The sequence below is a fragment of the Solanum tuberosum genome, unplaced genomic scaffold (genome assembly GCF_000226075.1).
Source record: "Solanum tuberosum cultivar DM 1-3 516 R44 unplaced genomic scaffold, SolTub_3.0 scf00010, whole genome shotgun sequence".
Lineage (NCBI taxonomy): Eukaryota > Viridiplantae > Streptophyta > Magnoliopsida > Solanales > Solanaceae > Solanum > Solanum tuberosum.
In genome coordinates, this window is record NW_006238936.1 from 3,894,052 (window position 1) to 3,910,633 (window position 16,582).

A 16,582-nucleotide genomic window follows, 5' to 3' on the forward strand; every position below is an offset into this window, starting at 1 on the left:
AAAGAATATTTGTTTGTATGAATAAGTGTTTACTGTTGGTATGAAATCGATATAGATATTAACAAAAAATTGGTATGCATTAAGTATACTATTTATACGACAAACACAATGACAAGGTACAATTGTTTTGAATTAGTATTCTTCTGGTAGAATCTGGTGGTATGAACTAGTGTTTACTTTTGGCATGAAATTGGTTTAAATATTGTTAAAAAAACATGTATGCATTTCGTATATTATTTATATAACAAAACACCAATTATAAGTTACAATTGTTTAAAAAATGGTACTCGTTTTGTAAGAATCTGGTATGAATCAGTGTTTACTTTTGGTATGAAATTGGTGTATAATTATAAAGAATAATAGTATGAAATTGGTATACGATTATTAAACAATCCCATCTACCACTATACTTTATTAATATTGAGAAGAAATCTTCCATCACAATATAAAACGATAATGAATACGAAACAAAAAAATCGTGAGAGAAAACAATGACGATCATTGTTTTTAGCGTTGATAGAGAAAGAGACGAATATTGATAAAAAAAAATGAAATTTGTTTTGATAAACAATAAACAGATGAGAGAAAATGTTTGTTTTGAGCTAAACAAAGAAAACAAATATTCTTTTTGTTATGGCTCTTCTGATTTTATGCCTATTATTAATTCTCATTACTAATTTGTTAAATAGCCCGTAATTGTTTAATGTTAAAACTTGAAATAAAAAGAATAATGTCATAACTAATAATAATTAGTTTTACATATGTCAATTATAAAATTTTCTCTTTATTTATTTCACTCCTTAATTATTTTTGTGTACGATTTTGAAACTTGAGGCTTTATTAATAAAATATTTTGGACTTGAATTTTTGGTGGATGAGTAAATACTAATTGGGCTTGAATTTGTGAGTCAACAGGCCAGAACCAAACCCAATTCAACCTGGCGGGAAGAAACGTAACGGATAAAAGCAAGTTAAGAAAATTCTTAAAACATCACAACAAAAGCTTACTCTAAAATATGAGTACTTATTAAACGATTTAAATTAAAATCGAATTTTATCATCTAAATAAGTACGTATATTTTTAACTGATTATATACAAAGTGAAAGTTCCATGAGAACAAAACTGAGGGAACAAAAATAACAGAAAATTTAAAATATTTTACACTTATATTGAGAAAATACTGCAAAATCTTTATACTAATTGAGCCAATCCAAATGACCTCTACATTAGACAAAATTTTGGAGGAGGAGTTGTATTTTTTGTTAAAAATAAGAGAAAAGATTTTTATATGACTTCAGTATAAATCTTGTCATAATTTTTTTTTTTAAAAAAGAAGTTATAATTCTTATATACATTGTACTTCATATTTTAATACAAATATAAAGTCTACAGAAAAGCCAATGAGTTCGACCAAACCCCCTTTTGCTACAGTAGCTCCGCCCCTGCCTATCAAAACTTCCATATAAATTGTATCATGACTTTATTATAAATTTTAATGAATCGTCAAAACTTGCCTATATTTTTCAATTAATAAAAAATCTCAAATTTTCATCAATCAACATCATGATGATGTCTACTTCACCAGCATTAAAAGATTCTTACGTCACGTTTGGTTTAACAAGTACCAAGTTATACCTAGCCAAAAAGACAAATTTTCTCTTCATTTCAATTATTACGTTTTCTTTATACTTGTTCATTTTTCATTTTTGCAAATCAAAATAATTTTATTATTTTTCCAAATATTATTCCTAATTTTAAATAAGCACATAAAACAATACTCCATAATAGTTTAAGTCTCGATTTTAAAATATCAACAATAAAGTTTAATTTATAAAAACATTCTTAAGACTCGTATGTAGTCAATATAGGCCAAGTAATTCTTCTCTCTGTTCCAATTTATACAGTATCACAGTTTGAGGTTAGAGTATCAAATAGAGTAATTTAATCTTGATTATAAATTTGAATATAAAAATATTATAAAAATAATGATTAATAGTTTAAAATTTAGATGTAAAGAATTATTTTTTAAAAAATTATGCATCATAGAAAACTATTAATTCAAAATTAATGTTATAATTACAGTTTCATTTATTTCAATTCGAAACAAACTTCATGTCATTCGCCTCTCTCTGGAATCTCGCTCGCCACTCTCCTTTTTTCAGTCATCTCTCCCTCGTCTCTCTTACTTTATACAAACACAAATGTATAATTTGTGTTTGCATAAAGCGAGAGAGAAATTTGATATACAAATACAAATATTTTAACTAGATTCAATTGTATACGAATTCAAATTTTATGCTGACATACAAAATCATCATTGATACATATACATAGTAGTTAAATATATACAATTATCTAATCGATATAACATATATAATTCACCTCTCTCCTCTCTCTCACAATCTCGCTCGCCACTCTAGCCTAACACAAAGAATATATATATACAAACACAATTTTCATAGGCGCAGACGAATTAGCGCCCGAATTATACAAATTGATGCGATTTATACATATCAAAAGCTCCATAGCACATAATATGGTTATGGAGCGCAACTAGCAAAAATGTAGATATAGAGCGCTAATATGATTTTTATCTTTGTTATTCCTAAAATTTACAGTTAAATATTCAACATACTCTCTGTGTCCACTTTTAATTGTCATATTGCGTTTTTCAAAAGTAAATTTAACTAACTTTTTAAATTAAATTAGAATATATTAATTCGATATTTTAAGCAAAAAAATTTAGCTATTTAAAAACTACAAAAAGTACTATAAATTTCAATTTTTTGCATATTCATATGATGAAAAAATACATTGTAAATTGTTAGCCAAAGTTATTATCGTTTGATTCTAAAAATGAAACTTTGACAATTAAAAATGGATGGAGATAGTACTCCCTCCGTTCATTTTTACTTGTTATTTTTTTCTAAAATAAATTTTCATTTACCTAATCAGTTTCGACATATCAAGAAAATACAATAATATTTTTTTATGTTTATCCTTAACTTTTATACTCTTTCTTCAAATTATTTTCTAAGATACTAAATATCATGTAATAGAAATAATTTGATAAAATATTTATATCATCAATAATTTTTTAATAAATATGCCAAGTAAAAATGTTATAAGTAAAAATGAACGTAGAGAATACTAAATATGTGGGGGTAAATTGAAAGGGATATAATAGGATAGGGAAAATGCATAAAATATTAGTAGAAGGGTAAAGAAAAGAAAAGAGGCAGAGTGAAAAAGATGGAAGCCTGACTCAATCCTCCTCCTCGACTTCTTCGCCTATGCAAAAAGGACGCGCCAAACGAGGGTCCCTTTCTTGTTTTTTTTTTTTTCTTTCGGTGTTTTAACTTCCTATTAAAATTTTATTTAAATTTGGATCACATACTGCATAGTTCATTTATGAGTACTAAAGCATATCATCAACATTATGGATAAGCGGTGTTTTTTTTTTGAGAAAATTGTGCATAATGACAAATTATTAATTTAAAATAAACAATATAGCTGCTGCTTCATTTATTTCTTTTGAGTAGCTACAATTTCAGACAATTTGCTATTAATGGGTCTCACGAATTTGTATAAGTAAAAAATAATAATTGAATTTCCTTTTATACACCATCACCGCCGGCACCAACGTTTATGATGAGATCAGAGATGTTTCTCTTCTCGGCAAGTTTGGCGAACAAGAGAAGCCAGTAAGGCTCGACTGTGACATTTGCTGCTTTTACAAGAGCAGAAATCTTTTTTGCGGTGATGGCGATGTCATCGTTGTGAAGGATCAAACAAGCGTAGGTACTAGCAATTTCTCCGAGCGACATTTTCTACTCAATTGAATTAGGGCTGGGCATTCGGTATTTCGGTTCGGTTTCGATTTTTTTTTCCGGTTTTTTCAGTTTTTATACAACGTGTACCGAATACCGAACCGAAATAATTCAGTTCGGTTCGGTTTTTGTTATGGGCCTGCTTAGTGGGCTTTTTAAAATTTTGTAATTTTTTGTTTATTTTATTTATATTTATTTCTTTTTACTTATTTTACTCTGTTTTTTAAATTATTGTATGATGAAAAGTACTAACTACGAAACTGCCGTTATCAATTATAATTGAAATTTGCCCTTGTTAATAAATTATAATTAAAATACTACTAAAAGTGTAAAAGCCAATAAATTATAAGTTTAAATTAAGTACTACTAAAAAAGCCTTGTGAGTAGTTCCAACTTCCAAGTTCCACGCTTGCTGTTATCATTGTTCTTTTTTTTCTTTCAAAAAGTTCCACACAATTACACAAATAGGCAAAGAGCTGTGATACAAATCTCTTTAACATTATTATAAAATACCATAATTTTACTCAATGAATGTAGGGCAACTCAATTAAACTATCAACCTTTAATTTCCTGAATACAAGGAAACATTTAAATCCATTTTTATCCCCCTCAAAAATCGAATCAAAATGAATGAATCCTCAGAATAATACGAAATGATGTGGCAGTTTTAGGCCAAAAAATTGAATTACTTGTTTGTTAAAGGACAAGAAAATGGCGGTCTACTTCTTTGGCTGCTGTTACTGAGTTCTTGTTGCTTATTTGTATAAAGATATATACAAATCAAAGCAGTTATTTTCTATCCCCATTTACACCATTTTCTCCTAAAATCTCTCACCCAGATTAGTTTCCTCTCATCCACATTATTTTTGAATTTTGAATTTTCGGTTCTTTTCTCTTCCCCTTTACACGATTTTCTCCTAAATTCTCTCACCCAGATTAGTTTCCTCTCACCAACATTATTTTAGAATTTTGAATTGTCGCCATTACTCTTCCGAATGTGCTACTAAAATTTCAGGTAACCGTCAAAAACATGTTGAAATCAACTTTATATTATTTTTTTTGTATTCTGTTTAATATTTTTAATTTTTTTCATGAATTTTCATATACATATACAGATTCAACTAATACAAATTTATTTATATATATATATATATATACATATTACACATATATACATATACAACTTTAAAACACAACAAAAAGAACATATACTTATACAAATTACAGCTAATACATTTCTTATTTGCATATAGATTTCACATATACACTTATACAAAGAACACGTACATATACAAATTGCAGCTATATGTACAATAACATCTAATATACAAATGTAATTATCATAATTAAAGACGAACATGACTGTATACATATACACATATAAAAGAAACTAAACGTTTTATATACAAATTATCCAATTGTATAAATCAAAATTGAACAATTTGTATATAAATTGGATTTATCTAGCGAATTATACAAATCTAAATCTCCATAGCAAATATTAAATTTGCTATGGAGCGCAATTATGCAAATTATAGTTATAATATATAAATATAATTTTTATTTTTGCTATATATGAAAATTAATCGTTTTTTTCATTTGATATCTATATTGAAGCTTGATTAAAACAAAATTTATGATGAAATTAAAATGCTCTCTAACTAAAGTAATTTTATATCTCAAAAAATTCAAATATAAAATATCTGATTAAGAATGAAACACTACTTAATGCTCCACCAAACCAATTCGTTTATATGTATGACATTATTTGAGTCCAATAAAACAGATGCTGGCCAGCCACACTATGGTAATATAGGAGTAGGAAGTAAAAACGATTATATTTAGTCCATTATTATCGGGTATCTCAACAACTCAACTACTGCTCTGACTCACTTGTGTGCTCTCATTAATTTTTGCTTCTCCCTCTATCACACAAACACACATTTTTATTTCATAAATCTCATCGACAATCATCACTTACTCATCGTCTGATCAAGGATACGACTTTTTTGGTATAATTTTTAATTGTACTAATTTTCTCTTTTAGAGTTAAACTATAAAAAAATTGACTAACATTTTATGATGTATTTTTTCATCATATTGATATGCAAGAAATTTCAATTTAGAGTAGTTTTGTATAGTTTTTGAATATTTAATTTTTTTTTGTTTAAAATATTGAATTAAGTAATTTAATTTAACTTTGAAAATTAGTCAAATTAACACTCAAAAAACACAACATGACAATTAAAAGTGGACGAAGAGAGTATATGCTATTTATATGTTCGAATTCGTCTAATTTATATTATATTTATATGCTCAAATTCATACTATTCACTTTTATTTTTAATGGAATAATATATATTCATACAAGTATATTAATGACTTGTTATTGTTATAAATAAGAAGTTTCAAAAGTTTGGCTATCTCTTTTAAATTATGTGTAAGTCAAATAAAATCACATAAATTGAAACTGAGAAAATACTTATTAACTAACATGTATTTAAGAAGAAAAAAAAGATTTTTTTTAAATTTGAACAATTTAAAGTGAAATTATTTTATATTATAAAAATATTTCATTCTTATTATTAGATAGACGAAAAAATGTGTCACAAAAATTGAGAAAAAAAATACTCATTTGTCCCGAAATACACTTTCTTTTACTATTAGTCCCAAGAAGTGACCCATATTTATATTTAATAACACTTTTAACTTTAAAATGTTCAATTTATTTTAAATTAAATGATTTATATAGCCACATCAACACTATAATTATTTTATATCATAAATTTCAAATTTTTTACTCCATCTATCTCAATTTATGTGACACTTTTCATTTTTGAGAGTAAAAGAGATTTTGTTTGACTAGAAATTTACGCGTGAAATCTTCAAATTTTTTGAAATTAAATTTATATATTTATAAACAACGTAAAAAAATACTCTAAATCTCAATAATTGACGAAAGATAAATAAAAAATAAACTTGTTTGAATTTCAAAATTTAAAAGCTATCACATCAATTAAAACGAAGAAAGTATTTCTAAATTTCATATTAAATCAAAAATAAAAAAAATGGACGGATGACTCTGTATCCGTGTTAGTAGAATGTTATTTTCCACAATATTCGAGGTTTTTTATTGTTTGTTGACCAAGCTGTAAAAAAGAGCTAAAAATATAGCAACTAGCTAGTCACATATGCGTTGTTGGATTCGATATTCTTATTTATATTCATTATTTTAAATTTCATGTCACTTACGAAATTATATAAGTTTATTATTGTATCGTTATTTAGTATTTTTTTAAAGTCAAATTTTCAATAAATAAACATAAATTAATTTATGTTGATTAATTAACTGATTGATGAACATGAATTAATTATTTAGTTTTTTTTTATGTTACTCGAATTCATGCTTTCAAGGTTAATATTACATCCGTCCACTTTTAATTGTCATAGTTTCCTTTTTTTAGAGTCAAGGATATTAACTTTGACTAATATTTTATGATATATTTTTTCATCATATTGATATGCAAAAAATTGAAATTTATAGTACTTTTTGTATTGTTTTTTAATATCTAATTTTTTAAATTTAAAATATCGAATTAATGTAATCTAATTTAACTTTGAAAATTAGTCAAATTGTCTTTCGAAAAAACGCAACATGACAATTAAAAGTAGATCGAAGGAGTAGCTCTCCAGGGTTATCATGAAGAATAGTATTATTTATACATTGATTTTCTGAAATGACAAATATTAAAAGCTAGAAAAATTCTTTTGGCCAGAAAATTTTGCATATTTCACACTATATTATTTTACCTTTTAAAACATTTTTACTCTTTTAACTTTAATATTTTTTAATTAAAAAATGAAAATCAGTTTATTTTAAAATAAAAAGGATATTTTAGACTTCTTAAATTTTTGGCTAAATTTTCTGGTCATTTAACATTATCTTAAAAACTATTTATTTTTAGTAAGAACAACATGTAAATGTGATTGATGAAGTATAATTTGGTAGAATTAGAGCAGCGCGCGTTTTAGATTAGCATAGGATTTTAGGGACGTGACAAAATCATTAATCATTTGTCTCACAATTAATTCCAAATCCGTAGCTGTTTGACAAGGTTGACCTATTCGTTTAATTTATTAGACACTGATTACGATTAAAGATACGTAGTCACTAATTACCTCAACGCTGGACTCTAATTCAACTACCTAAATCCCATTAACACTGCAATTCAATTAATTACCCCCTCCGTTACCATTTACCTGGTTACTAATTGAATAGTCAAAGAAAGAAAGATATTAAAAATATTTTAAAACTTGACATGAGTTATTAGTTTCAGTCCTCAACTATTCACAAACATAAAAATACAAATTTATATGACTAATGAAACTTTAATGCATCTCCGTTCATTCAATATGAGTGAAAACACGCTCATACTCTTACAAGAATTTGAAACTATTTGCTATGTTATGTGTTAGAGGAAAAGTACTATCTCTAGTCGGATAAATAAATATTTTTAAAACTGTCAATAATTTGAAGACGAAATTAATAATTTGTGTCTGAATATTTTCATTTTCTCTGGAAAGAAATATTTGAATAATTAGAATTATTATAAGCAATATTCTTCATTTGATTTAGAATTTAGAATATTGAGAATTGAGGAGTGTGCATGGGGTTCGTGGTCATTTCAGAAACCCCAACAGCTGGTAGAGTGAGACTGTGCCCCTTATTTTTTGTCCTATTAACCAGCCTCTTCTTCAACTCTTCTTTATTTTTTTCCCCAACAAATCATTCTCTTCATCATCACACACTCTAATCTCTATCCCTTTCTCTGTGTTTCCCCCATAAACTAAGCCGATACTTTTGGGGGAAAATAGCATCTAACGGGAGAGAGCTTTTGTATTGCGGGGAATGTTGTCTGGCTCGAGGAATCAAATTCTTTATTACTCATAGATCTGTATATTGTTTATAGATCTATAATGTTTTTGACGTCGTCGGACCAGGCTTCATTCCCCACAATGAATATTGCTCTCTCACAACACTAATTAATTAGATCCGTTTCAACATTTTTACTGGTAAGTCTCCTATAACTGTATTTGTTTTTGTTTCCGTTGATTTGTTTGTCCGTTTGTGAATCAATCCTTTTTTGTTTGTTCTATATACTATACTCTATTGTAGATTGGTGTAATGATGAATATCTTGACTTTTTAAGTTGTTACAAATCCCAAAAGTTTCATCATTACTGCCTTTTTTTGGGTCATGATCTGTGTTTCTTTGGTCAGTAACGTATGCCCTATTGTTTGTTATAGTAGTAGTATATAGTCATGGTGTGTTATGATTGTGGTCATCATAGCTTTTTGCCTCTCTCTTTCTGCAAACATTCAGATCTGGTTTCCTGCCTTTCTTCATAAACCTTTTTTTTTGCTGTGGGTCAATTTCTTCATAAATATATACAGTTAAAAACAATTGACTAGAAATACAGCTAATAATATTGAAGGTTAGGTAGATATTCCTATTTTTTTTTTACTTGTTACCTCTAATGGCCTGCTAGTTTAGAATTCTAATCTTCAATGTGAACACAGAAAAAGAGAAACACTGTTTGTTACAAGACAAAGAGAAAGCTTTTCTGTAAGACTTACGAAACACCAACACGGTGCTTGATTTGAAATATATTCTGCAGACAATTTCTCTAACTTGTTTCCCCTCTTCTCCTTCGTCATATTGGACACTCACATAATCTCCTTAGACTCTGATATCTCATGAATCTCAATAGCTAAATTGATTGACTACGTCAACTTTCACTTTGTTAGTAAGATTTTGATTCAAATAGGACTAGTAGTATTTGATCACAGTTTTTGCTTAAGAATTTGGTAGAATTCGATAGTTTTGACCTTTAATCATATGCATTTAAACATTTACTTAATATATATAAATAGTTTATCTAGAATATAGTAAGTTCTATTTCTAAATCTAATATTTACTAACTCAAAATCCTAATTCGTTTCTTCAAATTCTCAAACCTGGTGGGAGTCTATATTTGAGACTATCGGAGCAATGTACTGTTTGTTTGAACTTAAAAAGCTGTTTTTTTTTTAAAATTACTATATGAAAAGCTCAGCATCTATTCTCAGTTTACCTTTCAACTTCATTTGAGATTTTTGATTGAGATTTACAAAATAGATACTCAGGTAGTAAATTAGTTTCAAGTTTGTGATGGTAAATTGTGTGGACATGAAATTAGTGAAAGAAGTGGGAAACTATAGAGGTAGCAAGCTTTAATTGCATTATTGGCATTCATCTTCTTAGAGTAAATAATATAGGTTGTAAATGTAGATCTATGAATTCATTTATAGTGTTAAAAAATTACAATATGTATAAAAAGTGAGTGAAAGGGAATACTGTTTGTGGAGATGGAATCTTTTTGACTTTGCAAATCAATAAAGTGGAGGCTGTACGCATATTGCCTTTTTGCTTTTGCTTTCCTCTATTTCCACAAACAAACGTGTACACAAAAACTAGCAGACAAAAGTTTGCTTGATTTTTATGAATTCTCTCTTCCGAAAATAATATTTTTTTCGTTTTAATTTGATTCGACGACACAAGTCTGAAAAGGTTAAAGAATATACTTCATAAAACATCTAAATGATATAAGAACATGGAGTAGTTATCACTTTTCCGCTGTTTGTATTAAAAAAAGTACTAATATATTTCAATGTTAATACGGTTTTAATTTCATTAATACTTCTTAACCCTTCATGATCAATTAAACTTAGGCTGACCCATGCCTCTTGCTTGCTTCTTCAATTTCATTTAACACTTACAAATCCACTTTTAAAAAAGGCACGTTTTTATATTTTAAAAATAATTTAAATTTGACTTTTTTTTAATTTACACTTAATAGCATGCTTAACTTTACACTTTACAGTTACAGATTCAGTACTCTTTTAAATTCTGACGCTTCCCATGTAAGATTGTTGAGGTGAGTTCCGGCTATAAAACGATACTCTTTAGGCAAATTGACTTTCAAAAAGTAAAACGTAACTACTATTTTAAAAACAAGTAGAGAATAGAATGGAAGGGAACTTACAATGTTCTAACTTGGGCCAGATTTTGACTCATGCGCTTAAAGCCCAAAACATGTCACGGCACCCTACTTTCTGTTGGCCCAGCAATACTTGGTTCAGAAACAGAGGGCATAAATGAAGTTCAATTTAATTTGGGGACATCCGGGGAAATAAAGAAAAAACTTAAGTTAATCTAAATAGTCGCTTACTCAATAACTTAATTTAAAAATAACTGGTTATTTAATCTGTTATCAATAATTTATTTATATCTGTTAAAATAACAAGAAGCAAAAAGTTAAATAAAAAAGGCTTCATCAAGGATGTTTAAGAGAGAAGCGAATGAAATCTTTGTTTTAGGCCTCGAAAATATAAATTTCATGTTCAATTAAATTGAGACCAACACACCACCTATGGCTAGTGCCGGCTCTATGCTTTGATAATTAAGACATATGTCTTAGGCCCAATTTTAGGGGCCTCATTTTTTTACTAAGAATAAAGTATGTGTTATTTTTTATTATATAAAAATTGATTATTTATAACAAAAAGTATTTTATAAAAATAAAGAAATAAATTATATCATTTTATTCTCTTTAATCCCATTATGTTCTAAACTCTTATCTTTATTTAAAATTTGTCAACTTATTATTTATATTATACTAATAATTCATATAATGATTGCCTTAGTGAAATTAGTTTTTTCAATGTTGAATTGATAAAATCATATTTGAAACAAAAAATAATCGAATAGATTATTTATAAAAAAATATTAAGTAATAATTTGCATTTGAAAAGTGTAAAGAAGATAAATTTTAAATAAACACATATGAAGTTTGTTTAAATTTTAAGCCTTCCATTAAAATTTCGCTTTAAGCCTCAAATTACGTTGGACCGTCCCTGCCCATGGCTCTTGCTAACTTCTTCAATTTCATTTAATGTGAACACATCTTATTGATTCCCTAAATAAAGAAGACATGTTTCTATATTTAATTTTTTTAGGACTTGTGATTAAATTTTATTTCAGCAAAATATAAAAAATGTATATTCATGACTTGTAATAGTCTTAAATGCACATATGATATAATTTTCTCTTACTTCAAAATTATTTGAATAATATTGATGAAATTAAATTTCTTAAGAATTCATAGTAAAATTTGTGGGTTCGAAATTCCTTTTCTTAGATGCTTTAATTCTTATTTTTCTTATTTAGTGCTTTGGGCAGAATCTAATATCAATATACAAAAGTGGTCTCATTGCAAAAATTCAACTTTTCATTTTCAAACATTACTAATTGTAATGTGAACCTTACATAGGGATGGTAATTGGCGGGGCGGATGTGAGGTGGGGTGTATTTAAGGCTATACGGGATGGGATGGAGTGTGTTTAAGGTTGTGTGGGACGGGAGGGATGCGAGCCGAGTTGAAGTGGTTTTTTTTAAAATTAATGCAGGGCGAGGCAAGTATATGTGATTTATGTAGTTTCAAACTTAAATTTAACTTTTTACATGTTATAAGAGTGATAGAACATTATTTATTAAGATAATTTCTTTAAAGCTACTAAAATATTCAAGATAGTAAATCAAAATGGTTCAACAAAAAATAATACAATTTCTTACATGTTTTTCAATTGACCTCTGAAAAATAAATTTTCAGGTCCTTATCTATTAAATTAATGCAACTTAATGAAAAAGTGGATTTATTTTTATAAAATTTAATTTTAGTGTCAAACTTGACTAGAAAAAATAAAATATTAAAAAAGTTATGCAAGGTGGAGTGGAGCGGATTGAAAATGAAAAAAATTGTTATACGTGGATTGGACGAATTACATATATATATATATATATAAAATGTGACACTAGAATTTACTTTGTTCAGAGACCGACTTAACGTGAACGAGGGTTTCTTCAATGCCAAAAAGAAGTTCTTATATGATAGATTGATAGTAATACCTAAATATTAATCGTTAATCTCATAATATATATTTTTGAAATTCCGTGTAAATTGTAATAAATAGTCACTTCAAATTAAGCAAATTTTTAGAAGTTTGGTATATGGTATTTTTTTTTGGTATATGGTGATGGACTCTATATATCATATCATCCCCTATGATTACCAAAGATTTTATCCCTAATTAAGCAAAATGGTATGATCTCATTTAATATCTTGGTCCATATATTATAATCACCATTTATTACCAAGATTTTCTTACCAAATTTTGGTTGGCAATTTTTTTTCAAATTCATGGACTCCAATTTACGAAGTGTAATCCTCTGATTGGCAGCAATATAATTCCAGAGAATTGATAAGATTCTCAATATGTGGTGAACATTTATTTTTGTTTACCTAAAGCATCTTAGACAAGAGGAAAACTAAATGAATGATGTATATTGTTTGGGACCATTAATTCATCATCTACAAATTGAAAAAAAAAATTAGAGTCCGACTCATTGTATTTTTTTGTTTTTGGCGTAATATATAGTTACAATCCGTTAAACTAAGCTATCTTCCTATTAAATATCTCAATTCATAATTTAGATATTTAATTAGATGAGGATAGGAAGATGCGAGACTGGCGACTGGTCAAATCATTCTTTACTCACTAAAAGTATTTCACTCTAGTTCTTTTAGCTATTGTTATATTTTTTAACTCGTGGAAGGTGAAAAGGCAGAAGCGTCGTCTAGTTAGTTACATACTACTTGACTTTTGAAGTTTCGATTCAATTTTTTTTTTAAATTGTTTGTATTTTCTCTAGTTATACCCATCAACCTTAAGTAGAAATTGCTTACAGTTTTTACTGATTATTAAAATGACTGTTTATAATTAAGAAAATGACATATTTTATTTTGTTAACTTAATTAACTTATAGATGAATGATCACATTAATTCAAAATTTAAACCATAGGTATATAAGTGAACTATTTTATTAGATGTTGAGGTGTTCAATTGAAACATAATTAAGAGAAAATTAACCTATTTGAGGGTTGATTATATTATTATTATTCTCTTTTATCCATATTAAGTAAATTGCTGATATTTTTTTTATAATCCAACATAAATGAATTGTGCAAAGTTTAATGTATCGGTACTTTTTTTCATTTAATGAGTTTTTTTTAATGATTTTGCATCTTCTAGGAGAATAATTAAAAATAATAATGAAAAGTAAGCTTTAATTTATATATCGAGTAAATAAATTTTTTATCTTCCTCGATCACAATTTAGATGTAGCTGACCTATGCTCGAGTACCTGATTTTCATAATATCGATCTCAATTATGTCTTATTCTGACATGATTTACAGCAGCAACGAAAAAAATTCATAATTTTTTATGCTCAATTAGATATCTTCATTTATATTGAGACGGGGAGATAGGAAACAACAAAACTTGATGAAATTGTAGAATAATTTAATCAATATTATACTTTTTTATATTTGGTTTTAATACTTATAGTGGAGTTTGATTTAATTTGAATTCATTTCGGAAAGCCTTATATTGAGGTAAAGTACTTTCTAACAAAGATGACTTAGAACATGTTTGACAGCTGTGTAAAACTGCTTTTAAAAAACATTTTTCAAATGAATTATTCAAACAAAAGCTGTTTTTTTTTAAAAAAACTTTTCTGAAAAGCTATTTTAAAAAGATATATCGAAAAATAAACAGTTTTTAATAGCAATGTCAAACATACTCTTAATATTTAAGGGGACTCACACTATGAAATCTCTTATTAAGAATAGGTGAGTACTTACCTTAGAGTTTGTTTGGCTGCTTATTTTTAGAAGTGCTTTTCAGAAAAATGTTTTTAAAAAAAAGCAATTTGTGTATGACAAATTTATTTGAAAAATGCTTTTGATGAGCAATTTGTGTTTGACTAATTTTTCTTTAAAAAATGCTTTTGAGAGTTAAATTACGAAAAATGACAAATATCAATGTGCTTTTAATATTAAAATTATTTTCTAAAGAGAAACTATTTTAAACATCTAATACAAAAACTTTAATTACATTTTAAATTTAATTATTTAAAATGTACATACTCAAAGTTTCAATCAATATTGTATATTGATAAATATTGTTGAATTTTTTTTGAAAAGAAGGATCTTTTTGTTATTTATTACCTTTTTTTTAAATTCAATCTTAGCTATTATCCTCTTTCTTTTTTGTTATAGTAACACTCTAAAAATTTTAAAAAATCAAATTAAAAATAATTAGTACTTAAATTAAGAAAAGAAAAATTTGTTATTTGTTACTTTTTTGGGAGGATCTAAATTTTTAATTGTTATTTTTTCTCTTTTCTAATCCTACAAAAATATCGTTATTATTTTTATTTCTAATTTTGTAAAATAATAGATAAAGTAATATATACCATATAACATATAAATAATAATATAAAACATAAATAAAAAAAATTTACTATATAAAAATAAAAAATAAAATTCTTGAATAAAATCAATCAAACTTATGAGATATGTTAATTAATTAGTAAGGAATATATTAATAAATATGTATATATGTAGGAGATAATTTAGTCTTGAAAAAATTAATTTTCTATTTCTGTTTCGGTTTTTCTTTTCTTTTTTAAAAATTAACTTCTTTTTAACTGTAAAAAATCTGCTTCTGCTTTCATTTAAAAACAGTTTTACGAATTTATCAAACACTTAATTTTTTAAAATAAATATTTTTTTCAGTTTTTTTCCCCACGTGTCTCAACTTCTGCCACTCCACTACCACGTATCTATTCTTCTTCACCACTTCTCTCTCTATCTTTTTTTCTCTTTCGGATTCTTCATGTTAATATTTTTATTAAAAAATCAAAATATTGAATTGGTTGTATAAGTAATAACAAAAAATTAAAGAAATTCAATACTCCCTCCGTTCCATTTATATGACACTATTTTCTTTTTGGTCAATTCCAAAAAAAAGTCACACTTTTTTACCTTTGTTGGTTCCACTTAATTTTAAAGATAGTATTCCAATTATTTATGAAGAGAGAGAAAAGTGAGTCTACTTTTTAATATGACTATTTTTTGAAGGGACAATTTGATAAACATTTCAAAGTCTTCATTTATTTCTTAAAGTTCGTGCCCGGTCAAATGTTGCCGTAGAAAATGGGACGGAGGGAGTATCAATTAAAAATTAAAGAAATTCAATATCAATTATATATAAATAATAACTAAAAAGATAAAAAAAAATTCAATATCAATTATATATAAATAAAAATCATATTATTATTATATAATAATTTAATTTTTTATTAAAAAAATTCATCCTCGATTTTATCATAGTTCCGCTTGTCTTCAAGAACTCGACTTTACTCATAAGTTGCCCTTCCACGAGCTGCAGACGGCACGAGTCTTGTGGGACATTCCATAGATATTCGTTATATTTGTACTTTCTTTCTCTAAATTTATATTATTTATTTTATTTAGACATAGAAAAAATTCAATTTTTTTTTAAAAAATTTATGAGCTAAATTAAGTCATAAATGTATATGTAGTTACAAATCATTTCATTAAGAGAAAGAATAAGTATTTTAAAATTAAATTGTTATTAAATGTTAAAATATATCATTTTGAAATTAAATTAGGATAGACGGAGTAATAATTGCGTCACTTAATATAAATATTACGTAAAAAAAGAGAATTGGAATAATAGAGAGTATATAAATTGTGTAGTGGGTCTAGAAATCCCCTCACACTC

At 26.5% G+C, this 16,582-nt stretch overlaps 1 non-coding gene across 1 annotated transcript; it reads left to right on the forward strand.

Annotated features, from left to right (window-relative positions):
• The first annotated feature begins 8,737 nt into the window (after window positions 1-8,737).
• MIR166A (microRNA MIR166a) lies at window positions 8,738-8,844 on the forward strand. Its single transcript, NR_127231.1, has one exon. It is a non-coding gene; the product is annotated as a microRNA MIR166a (primary transcript).
• Window positions 8,845-16,582: the final 7,738 nt, after the last annotated feature.